The following is a 10,000-nucleotide window of genomic DNA, read 5'->3' on the forward strand; positions in this document are numbered from 1 at the left end:
GCCCACCGACCCCTACCGGGGACGGCTCGCGCTTCAATGCAAGAATCAAGCGAGACGCCGCGGACGGAGACCGTGAAAGATCCCACCCGGGCGACCGCCCACTCCGCTTCACCCGAGTAAGTGAAGCGACCATGAAAGTAGTGGTATTTCATCGTCGACGGACCCGAAAGCCCGTCTCCCACTTATGCTACACCTCTCATGTCACTCCACAATGCCGAACTAGAGTCAAGCTCAACAGGGTCTTCTTTCCCCCGCTGACGAAACAAGGCCCGTTCCCCTTGCAGTGGGTTCGCTAGATAGTAGATAGGGACAGTGGGAATCTCGTTAATCCATTCGTGCGCGTCACTATTAGATGACGAGGCATTTGGCTACCTTAAGAGAGTCATAGTTACTCCCGCCGTTTACCCCGCGCTTCGTTGAATTTCTTCACTTTGACATTCAGAGCACTGGGCAGAAATCACATTGCGTCAGCACCGACTTGCGGCCATCGCAATGCTTTGTTTTAATTAGACAGTCGGATTCCCCTGGATCGTGCCAGTTCTGAGTTGGTCGTTCGATGGCGGCCGAGATCTACCACGAGCGCCCGACTTTTGAGGGCCAAACACTCGGGAGACGATGCCGAGCCGCTCCACCGGCAGCGATCTGGCCGAGGACCGAGCCTCAGCGCGAAAGAGTCCCGAAACGAGAGCTTTCCCCCGAAAGAAAAACCAACGCTCGAAACAACCAACGCACTTCGACCCAGGCCTGACACGTCCGCCGACGGCTTCGCTTGATAAACTCAGCCCGACCGCCTCGACCCTCAGAGCCAATCCTTATCCCGAAGTTACGGATCCAATTTGCCGATTTCCCTTACCCACATTCATCCATCGACTAGAGGCTGTTCACCTTGGAGACCTGATGCGGATATCGGTACGAGCAGGCGCGAACGTCCAACAACGTAACCCTCCCACCGGATTTTCAAGGGCCAGCCGAGAACGACCACGGACGTCGCAGAAACGCGACGCTCTTCGGGATAGCCTTTGACAGCTAAATCCATAACCCTCTCGCCCCGCGACGGGATTCCAGGGTCTCGGTCCCTCAAGCAGAAAAGAAAACTCTTCCCGGGGTTCTCGGCAGCTTCTCCGGTTTGTGTCGCGTTACCGCGACCGTGACATTACGAGGGTTAAAGTCGTTTTATCGCGGACGTAGCCGCAGCCTGGTTCCGGAATCAGGACCGGATTCCCTTTCGCCTTAACCTGGGTGGCGTCTCACGTTATACGATACATGGTTTCATATTTTCGAAGGCGCTGCGAAAGAAGCATGCGATGCCATAACGCGATGAACGGTACTAGGAAAATAAAAGAGACGGGAGAAAAACAATCAAATACCGGCTAAGAGAAATCAAAAAAAGGAAAAAGACACTTCTTTTAACCTTCTATCATTCTCACAAGCTTTCTTATTCATGTGTTTTCTTTGACCCCGCAACTTTAGATTTTTTCTCTTCGCGCACACCACAGAAGAATCACCGACACACGACTCAACCACAACCACGCCCGCTACTCATACGATAGATGCAACACATCACGCCCGTCACTAGGTCGGCTTTCGCCTGCGGCTTAGGATCGACTGACTCATGTCCAACCACTGTTCACATGAAACCCTTCTCCGCGTCAGTCCTCCAGGATCCCTCTGGAGTATTTGCTACTACCACCAAGATCTGCACCGACGGCGGCTCCGGGCAGGCTCACGCCCACAACCCTTCTACGCTCACCGTCGCGACCCCCCTACTCGTCGGGGCCTCAGCGCCGTCGCTCTCTTCGAGCTGACACGGACGTTATTCGCTCTGCCGACCGACGGCCCGGTATAGGCACGACGCTATAGCGCCTCCCATTTTAAGGGCTAGTTGCTTCGGCAGGTGAGTTGTTACACACTCCTGAGCGGATTCCGACCTCCATGGCCACCGTCCTGCTGTCTTTAGCAACCAACTCCTTTTCGTGGGATCCGAAATGTGCGTCGTTTAGGCGCCTTAACCGGGCGTTTGGTTCATCCCACAGCGCCAGTTCTGCTTACCAAAAATGGCCCACTGGGCGCTCAGATTCAAATCAATTGCCGCGGCCTCAATCAAGGAAAAAGGCCGGGCTTCTCACCCATTGAAAGTTTGAGAATAGGTTGAGGTCGTTTCGACCCCAAGGCCTCTAATCATTCGCTTTACCGGATGAAACTCCGTTTGTTCTCTTTGCGAGCACCAGCTATCCTGAGGGAAACTTCGGGGGGAACCAGCTACTAGATGGTTCGATTAGTCTTTCGCCCCTATACCCAACTCCGACGATCGATTTGCACGTCAGAATCGCTGCGGACCTCCACCAGGGTTTCCCCTGGCTTCGTCCTGGCCAGGCATAGGTCACCATCTTTCGGGTCCCAACGTGTGCGCTCTGGGTTCGTCCGGCCGACTCGACCAAACCCTTTTAAGGGGGAAAGATCTCGCGAGCATTCGGACGCCCTGGGGTTGCGCCCGCTCTGTTCGAGACGGGATCACCCCTCGCGGATGCACCCTCATCGGGGCCGCTTCACTTTCATTGCGCCTCGCGAGTTTAGTTTGATAATTTCTCGACGACTTGCGCACATGTTAGACTCCTTGGTCCGTGTTTCAAGACGGGTCGGGTGGGACCCGACTTCTACTCTCCGCTCTGGGCCTCCACAGGTTGAGCACCGCAACTTTTTCTCTTTTACAAAAAAAAGCTACGACACCTCCCGGGAGGAGACAGGTCACGACCGGGCAGTACTGTTGGGAAACGCCGCGCTCGTCATCGCGGCACCCGCGAAGGTAACCACGAAACTCGCTAACGGACGCCCCGTGTAACAGACACCCAGTCGGTCGCGGAGTCCTACTAGGCCCCCCACTTGCGGACCTTGGCGTGGCTATTGCGATCGCAGAACGACTTATGCAAGAGAGCCGCCAATTCAGGCAGTCTCCATGCAGCGTTAAGGGCATACAACCAAGTGCCGGGAGCGGGGACTTGTTCGACCTTCGAGGGCCCACCCGTTTAACCCCCTGAACGGTTTCACGCACTCTTGAACTCTCTCTTCAAAGTTCTTTTCAACTTTCCCTCGCGGTACTTGTTCGCTATCGGTCTCGTGGCGATATTTAGCCTTAGAAGGAGTTTACCTCCCGCTTAGGGCTGCACGCTCAAGCAACCCGACTCTTGGGAAGGGATCCGATGCACGGTCTCGGCTCGTCTTATCTACGGGCCTGACACCCTCTGTGGGTTGCTCGCCCCGTTCATGGAGACTTGGACGATAGATACCGGACAGACGCGCACGATCCTCCCGAACACCACATTCCTCGGCACCCGCTCAACCGGGCGCGAGGTTCGGTGCTGGGCTCATCCCTGTTCGCTCGCCGCTACTAAGGGAATCCTTGTTAGTTTCTTTTCCTCCGCTTACTGATATGCTTAAGTTCAGCGGGTAGTCTCATCTAAACTGAGGTCAGAATGAATTGTTTGTTTTCAAAAGGAGACAACACTTTATCTAGCTCGGCAGACTTTGGCGTTTTAAAGCCGGGAAAGATTGAATAATTGCCGGTTCAAATTTTTTTTTTTCGAAATAAAGCGAGTCTCTCGTTATTCGCAAAAATTAATTTACGAAAAGTGACAGGGCGTCCTGCGGCTTTTTGTATTGAAACAACGCGTCGTGCGCGAACCAAGCTTGCATAACGAGCGGTTAGAGTGAGTGATAATTCGCGGTGGTCGACACTTCGACACGCCCGGCGCACACACACAACTAAACTCGCGTTGAAGCGGTATATCGCGCACACGCAGCCGACACCTTGTTCGAGAAGATGTGTTTATTTCTAAAATTTTTTTTTGAGTTGGCTCAAAAATTTCCCATCTGTTTTGCCATCGAAAAAGGTTTCTTTTGAATAGAGAGGAAAAAAACAAAACAGGGCGAACCTTCTTTTATTTTTCCCCCTTTTTTGTATTTGAGGCATCGCGGACACTTAAGTCGCGCGGCACCCAGACGTTAGAGATTCGGGAGCTTTTATGCGGTCAGGCCGGGTGAAAAATAAATCTCGCCGCGACCCAACATGCAAAACCAAGACTGAAAAAATCTCTGTTCGTTCATCATTCGACCGACCCTCAGTCAGATGTGGCCCGAGCGAGAAGCTGGGCCGCCATTTACGTTCAAGATTTCGATGCTCCATGTGTTCTGCAGTTCGCATGGATTAGCGCACTTTGCTGCGCTCTTCATCGATCCACGAGCCTAGTGATCCACCGTTCAGGGTCGTATATAAAACGACATATTCGTTTTCTTCTCTCTTTTTCTCCAACCCGCCCAAGCAAATGAATGCGAGGGCGGAGAAAGAAAGCCAGAAAGAAAATGTTCCGATAAACACTCGTACTAGAATTTGGGTTTAGTGTGTTATTGTGATTTTGAATTCTTCCTACTTCATCGAGAGGGCGAAGGGCAAGCTTAAAAAACATTCGGTTTTCAACGGCATAGTGTCGGGCTTTGGAGTGTTAGTCTATACGACGCACACGCACGCAACCACGAGTATCTACGCCCGAAAAGAACGTCCAGAGTAAAGTCTCACACTTTCGTCCCCCACCGAGAATCAAAAAATCCCGAAGACGAAGAGAGAAACAAAAAAAAACAATTTCGATTGGGCGTATCCGCTTTAAACCACCGCGCATCAGAGCGCCTGATACCCGTTCAAAATCTTGATGTTTTTTTTTTTTCCGACTCTCCATCCACCGAGTTTTTATTTTTCAAAGTGTTTGATTTAGGGACTAAGACTTTATAAAATCTCCTTTATTGTTCCTTCGGTACTCGCGGCCCAGGCGGGCTATCGTATTCTTCACTCTACTAACGTCAACACTGTGAGCGCCGCTAAAGGTCGAATGAATCTATAGAGACATTCACCATCGAAGCAGGAAGAATTTGCTCACGGCCATAGACCAAATCGAAAGACTTTGTGTTTTTTTTTGAGCCGAGAGGAAAGAAAAATCAATTTGAAAAGGCGAATCCGCTTTAAACCACCGCGCATCAGAGCGCCTGATACCCGTTCAAAATAAATGATTTTCTTCCGTCAACCCACACATAGTTCATACGATGTCTTACGCCGAAAGACTTTTGATGGGGTTTTTTTGTTTTGCAACTTTTAGTTGTTTCGTGCTCAACCAAAGCCATATGCGCAAAACATTTGTCTTGTTCGTTTATGATCCTTCCGCAGGTTCACCTACGGAAACCTTGTTACGACTTTTACTTCCTCTAAAGGATCAAGTTCGACCATCTTTCAGTCTCGCCGTTGGTAGGCACCGCACGGGCAGAGATTGCTCCCCACTCGACGGCACCCCGACAAGCCCGTCCGAAGGCCTCACTAAATCATTCAATCGGTAGTAGCGACGGGCGGTGTGTACAAAGGGCAGGGACGTAATCGACGCGGGCTAGTGACCCGCGCCTACTAGGGATTCCTGGTTCATGGGGATCATTGCAGTCCCCAATCCCAACCACGAAGGAGGTTCAGCGGTTACCCGGTCCTTTCGGACAGGGAGAGTGAAACACGCTGATTCCTTCAGTGTAGCGCGCGTGCGGCCCAGGACATCTAAGGGCATCACAGACCTGTTATTGCTCACTGTCACGCGGCTGGACGCCGCTTGTCCCTCTAAGAAGACTGCGTGACGGACGCGAGAGCAGAAGGTATCGCCGGGGATGACGACGACCGAATAACAATAGAGCCAGCCCCCGCGAGACATTCCCGACAAAGCCCCGCCATACCTCATCCGCCAGGCAACCAACCCGTGAAGGCCGTACACCCGACGAACAGAGCACAACGAAACCAAGCCGAGAGATTGCCTCACTAAAGGAACCAGTCCCACCGAGACCCGAATCGCCGCCACCTGATCCCGACGCCTCCGTACTCCCTTCGGTTTCAATTGATAAAACCCGTCACCTATTTAGCAGGCTAGAGTCTCGTTCGTTATCGGAATTAACCAGACAAATCGCTCCACCAACTAAGAACGGCCATGCACCACCACCCACCGAATCAAGAAAGAGCTCTCAATCTGTCAATCCTTCCAGTGTCCGGGCCTGGTGAGGTTTCCCGTGTTGAGTCAAATTAAGCCGCAGGCTCCACTCCTGGTGGTGCCCTTCCGTCAATTCCTTTAAGTTTCAGCTTTGCAACCATACTTCCCCCGGAACCCAAAGACTTTGGTTTCCCGGAAGCTGCCCGTCGAGTCATTGGAGTAACTCCGACGGATTGCTGGTTGGCATCGTTTATGGTTAGAACTAGGGCGGTATCTGATCGCCTTCGAACCTCTAACTTTCGTTCTTGATCAAGGAAAACATTCTTGGCAAATGCCTTCGCTGTTGTTCGTCTTGCGGCGGTCCAAGAATTTCACCTCTGTCGCCGCAGTACGAATGCCCCCGTCCGTCTCTATTGACCATTACCTCGGGTCCAAAAGTAAAAGACCAGCAAAATCGGACCGAGGTCCTATTCCATCATTCCATGCTGCGATATTCAGGCGTTGGGATACACCTGCTTTGAGCACTCTAATTTGTTCAAAGTAAACGTTGCCGGCCGCCCGAGACACCCGGTGAAGGGCACCCCGAACGATTGACTGGGTGGAGCGAATCGAGTCAACTACGACCAAAATTTAAAAAAGAACCCGAAAGAACTTTCCAACTCTGGCCGCAGATACAACAACGACGCACCGACCACCACTCCGGCGATGTTGTCCGACCGTGAAGAGAGTCGGGCTTTGACACCCGGGCTCCCAGAGCGTGAAACGCAACACCCTTGATTCAGAGCGGCGCCGCCCGGCCGAAGACAGACATCCGACTACGAGCTTTTTAACCGCAACAACTTTAATATACGCTATTGGAGCTGGAGTTACCGCGGCTGCTGGCACCAGACTTGCCCTCCAATGGTTCCTCGTTAAAGGATTTAAAGTGTACTCATTCCAATCACGGGGCCTCGGAAGAGTCCCGTATCGTTATTTTTCGTCACTACCTCCCCGTGCCGGGAGTGGGTAATTTGCGCGCCTGCTGCCTTCCTTGGATGTGGTAGCCGTTTCTCAGGCTCCCTCTCCGGAATCGAACCCCGATTCCCCGTTACCCGTTGCAACCATGGTAGGCGCGTAACCTACCATCGACAGTTGATAAGGCAGACATTTGAAAGATACGTCGCCGGCGCGAAGGCCGTGCGATCGGCGTGAAGTTATCCAGAGTCACCAAAATTGGTACGGTGCGCGAGCCCGAAAGCCCGGCCCCGACTGGTTTTGATCTAATAAAAGCACCTCTTCTGCGAGCCCGAAAGCCCGCAGTCGAGGCTCGAGTGCATGTATTAGCTCTAGAATTACCACAGTTATCCAAGTAGGATGGAGTGGATCTAAGGAACCATAACTGATTTATTGAGCCATTCGCGGTTTCGCCGTCTAGCGGCTTGTACTTAGACATGCATGGCTTAATCTTTGAGACAAGCATATGCTACTGGCAGGATCAACCAGGTATTTCGTGTATGTTTGTTTGATATGCATCCGGCGAGTTGCGGGTTTTTATTTCGCCCACGCATCACCAAACACACACCAAATCAACACGTTTTTCGTTTTTTTTCTTTTTCTTCGGAAACTAAAATTTTTGATCGCAACGCCTGGCGTGTCACAGCGAGTCCCAGTGAAGAGAAACACCGATCCGATCCGTTTGTTGGATTTTTTTCATTTCAATTTCCAAAGTCAAAGACCATTCAACGGTCTATGAGCCCAAAGTGAATCGGATTCATTCGACCGGTCTTGATATATTCATCAACTTTTTTTCCCGTATTACGGTTTTCGACGGTCATATGTGGCGTGCTGTATGCTCATAAGTCAAGCCTGCTTTACTAAGCTGACAAGCATACATCTTTTAAATTTTTGTGGGCTCAGAGTTTTATTTTTATTTTTCCACCGCCGAGGCACACTCTCGCATCACCCCGCACGACACACACACACACACACACCTCACCGCTCAACGGTCACACGAGGCAGAATTTTCCGCAAAGACTTTCGAAGAGAAAGAGAAAACTCGGAACAACCGCGGTCAGAGGCCAGCATAGAGGCATCGTATAGAAAGTCATGGGCGGAAAAAAACAAATCATTTCAAGTCGAGACAAGCAACCAGACTACCCCTATAAAAGTGCGCAATTCTTTAAGAGTTCACCGAAGAATGACCGAGATCAAGTATGCACGAAACGAACATATTCCAAGGGCAGCTGAATAAGCGATTCTGCGCCGAAGCGCGAGAAAAGCAAGCGGTACACCGATGGGGATCGTTTTTTTTATCGTGTTAGATTCGTTGTTGTCAAGCAAGGATTCTCAAAATGTTTTTTGCATTGCACCCAAGTTTCGTACTGATTACTTGTCGCAGACCGGTGACTGTCAAAAAAAAATTTTTTACGTTTTTTCTTGAGAGGTCACTGCCTACACACAACTCCGGGCGGGCCGTACACTCACAGCCGTTTGAATTCTCCCTTCGTGTGTCATGGCCATAACTGAGCGTACATCTTACCGGGCGCCGAGTTGATCTGGCTTGTTCGATGAACGTTCGGGATACGTACAATCGATATAGCTCCAACCGTAACTCGTTTGTAATTACGCCGGCCATACTCAGCGGGCGCTCAGCTCAGCTCTCGATATCTTCCGTCGAAGGGAAGTTCGTAGTAAAAGAGAGTCAGAGTCGACGCCACATTTTGCGGTCCTCGCATCTCATCCGATTTTTGAATTTTATAGATTTGCCATCACTTCCACCCAATTCTCTCGTATATTTCAATCTCTTGACTTTGTCCGACCGGGCCGTCTTCGCCCCCCTTCAACTCCGTCCATCTCCACTTCTGTGTTCCACACAACGAGCTTCCGTCAAACGGCAAAATGTGAAATATGCGCACGCCGCACGAAATAATTTGAAAGCGTTCTGTTTGGTGGCTTTTTTATTTTTTATCTCTCGGCTCACACACACACACACACATTTCCGCCTGAACGGTAATTTTTTTTTGATACGGTGTCAAAAAGTGAAAAGACGCGCACCATTTTCTTTTCTCTTCCGTATCGTCGCTGACGGTAAACGCTGATGGTTATGATGCCGTAAGTTTGGAAGAAAGAATCTTTCCCGTCTTGTCTTGTTACGGTAAAATAACAAAGAACAAGCGTCCGATTTCTCTCACAGACGGCCACAGACAAACCACACGTGCCGAAGAAACGAAACGTCCGAAACCAAAAAAATGTTTGACGCGCGCACCTCTTCTGAACTTTTCGACCAAGAGTCGTTGGATCGAGTGACGAGCTTCTCAGCTGTCGCACCAATCGGTGAAGCGGGCGTTTGAATTCCCGTCCACATCGCGGTTCGGATATATTTTTACATATACCGACCATCGGAAATTTCGAAAACGGTTTTACCGAAGGAATGATATTTCACACACCGACAGCTCATCGAGTTCGTCTCCGTTCAACGGTTTTTTTTTTTTAAGACTTTTTGATCGCATGGGGCTAAACTGGTTAGAGCAAAGCCGCGATCCAAGCAGTGAAAAAAAAACAAAGACAGTGCAAGCGCGATCGAACGGAATCGAAACTAAAATCATGTGAAGTGGCGGGCGGAAAGGAGCTCAGCTACGGTGGAAATGAAACTACAACTAACGCCGAACCGGACAACTTCCCATTCTGCGTCTTCGTTTCATTTCCCAAAGCTCCCCGTCGATACCAAAGTTTTTGCGTCGAAGCTACTAAAGAAATTTCGCGCTTTCCTTTTCGCCTCTTTCGCCTTCCCTTCGATATCTATCCAACCACCGGCTTCGACTTTATTTCTTTCACCCGTCTATTCGCCCGATAGTCGACGGTCGGCCATTCTTTGGTATCGGCCAGGCGGACTAACAAGAAGTAAGACTCGTTTGAAAAATTTGGACCGGGCTTTACAATCGCTGCTTGTCGTAATGTCGCAAATTTGAAAAAAATTTTCAATTCGAGAAACCAAACTATTCGACACTTCGAAAATTTTT

General features: G+C 50.5%; 2 non-coding genes and 1 pseudogene across 2 annotated transcripts; all 3 read right to left on the reverse strand.

The window, feature by feature from the left end:
* On the reverse strand, window positions 1-3,468 carry LOC124319792 (annotated as a pseudogene; the record flags this gene model as incomplete).
* A 641-nt stretch (window positions 3,469-4,109) lies between these two features.
* On the reverse strand, window positions 4,110-4,262 carry LOC124319791. The gene has a single exon (XR_006913480.1). It is a non-coding gene; the product is annotated as a 5.8S ribosomal RNA (ribosomal RNA).
* A 930-nt stretch (window positions 4,263-5,192) lies between these two features.
* Window positions 5,193-7,487, reverse strand: LOC124319794. The gene has a single exon (XR_006913483.1). It is a non-coding gene; the product is annotated as a small subunit ribosomal RNA (ribosomal RNA).
* Between the last annotated feature and the right edge of the window lie 2,513 nt (window positions 7,488-10,000).

Source organism: Daphnia pulicaria, unplaced genomic scaffold (assembly GCF_021234035.1).
Source record: "Daphnia pulicaria isolate SC F1-1A unplaced genomic scaffold, SC_F0-13Bv2 h1tg000199l, whole genome shotgun sequence".
Classification (NCBI taxonomy): domain Eukaryota; kingdom Metazoa; phylum Arthropoda; class Branchiopoda; order Diplostraca; family Daphniidae; genus Daphnia; species Daphnia pulicaria.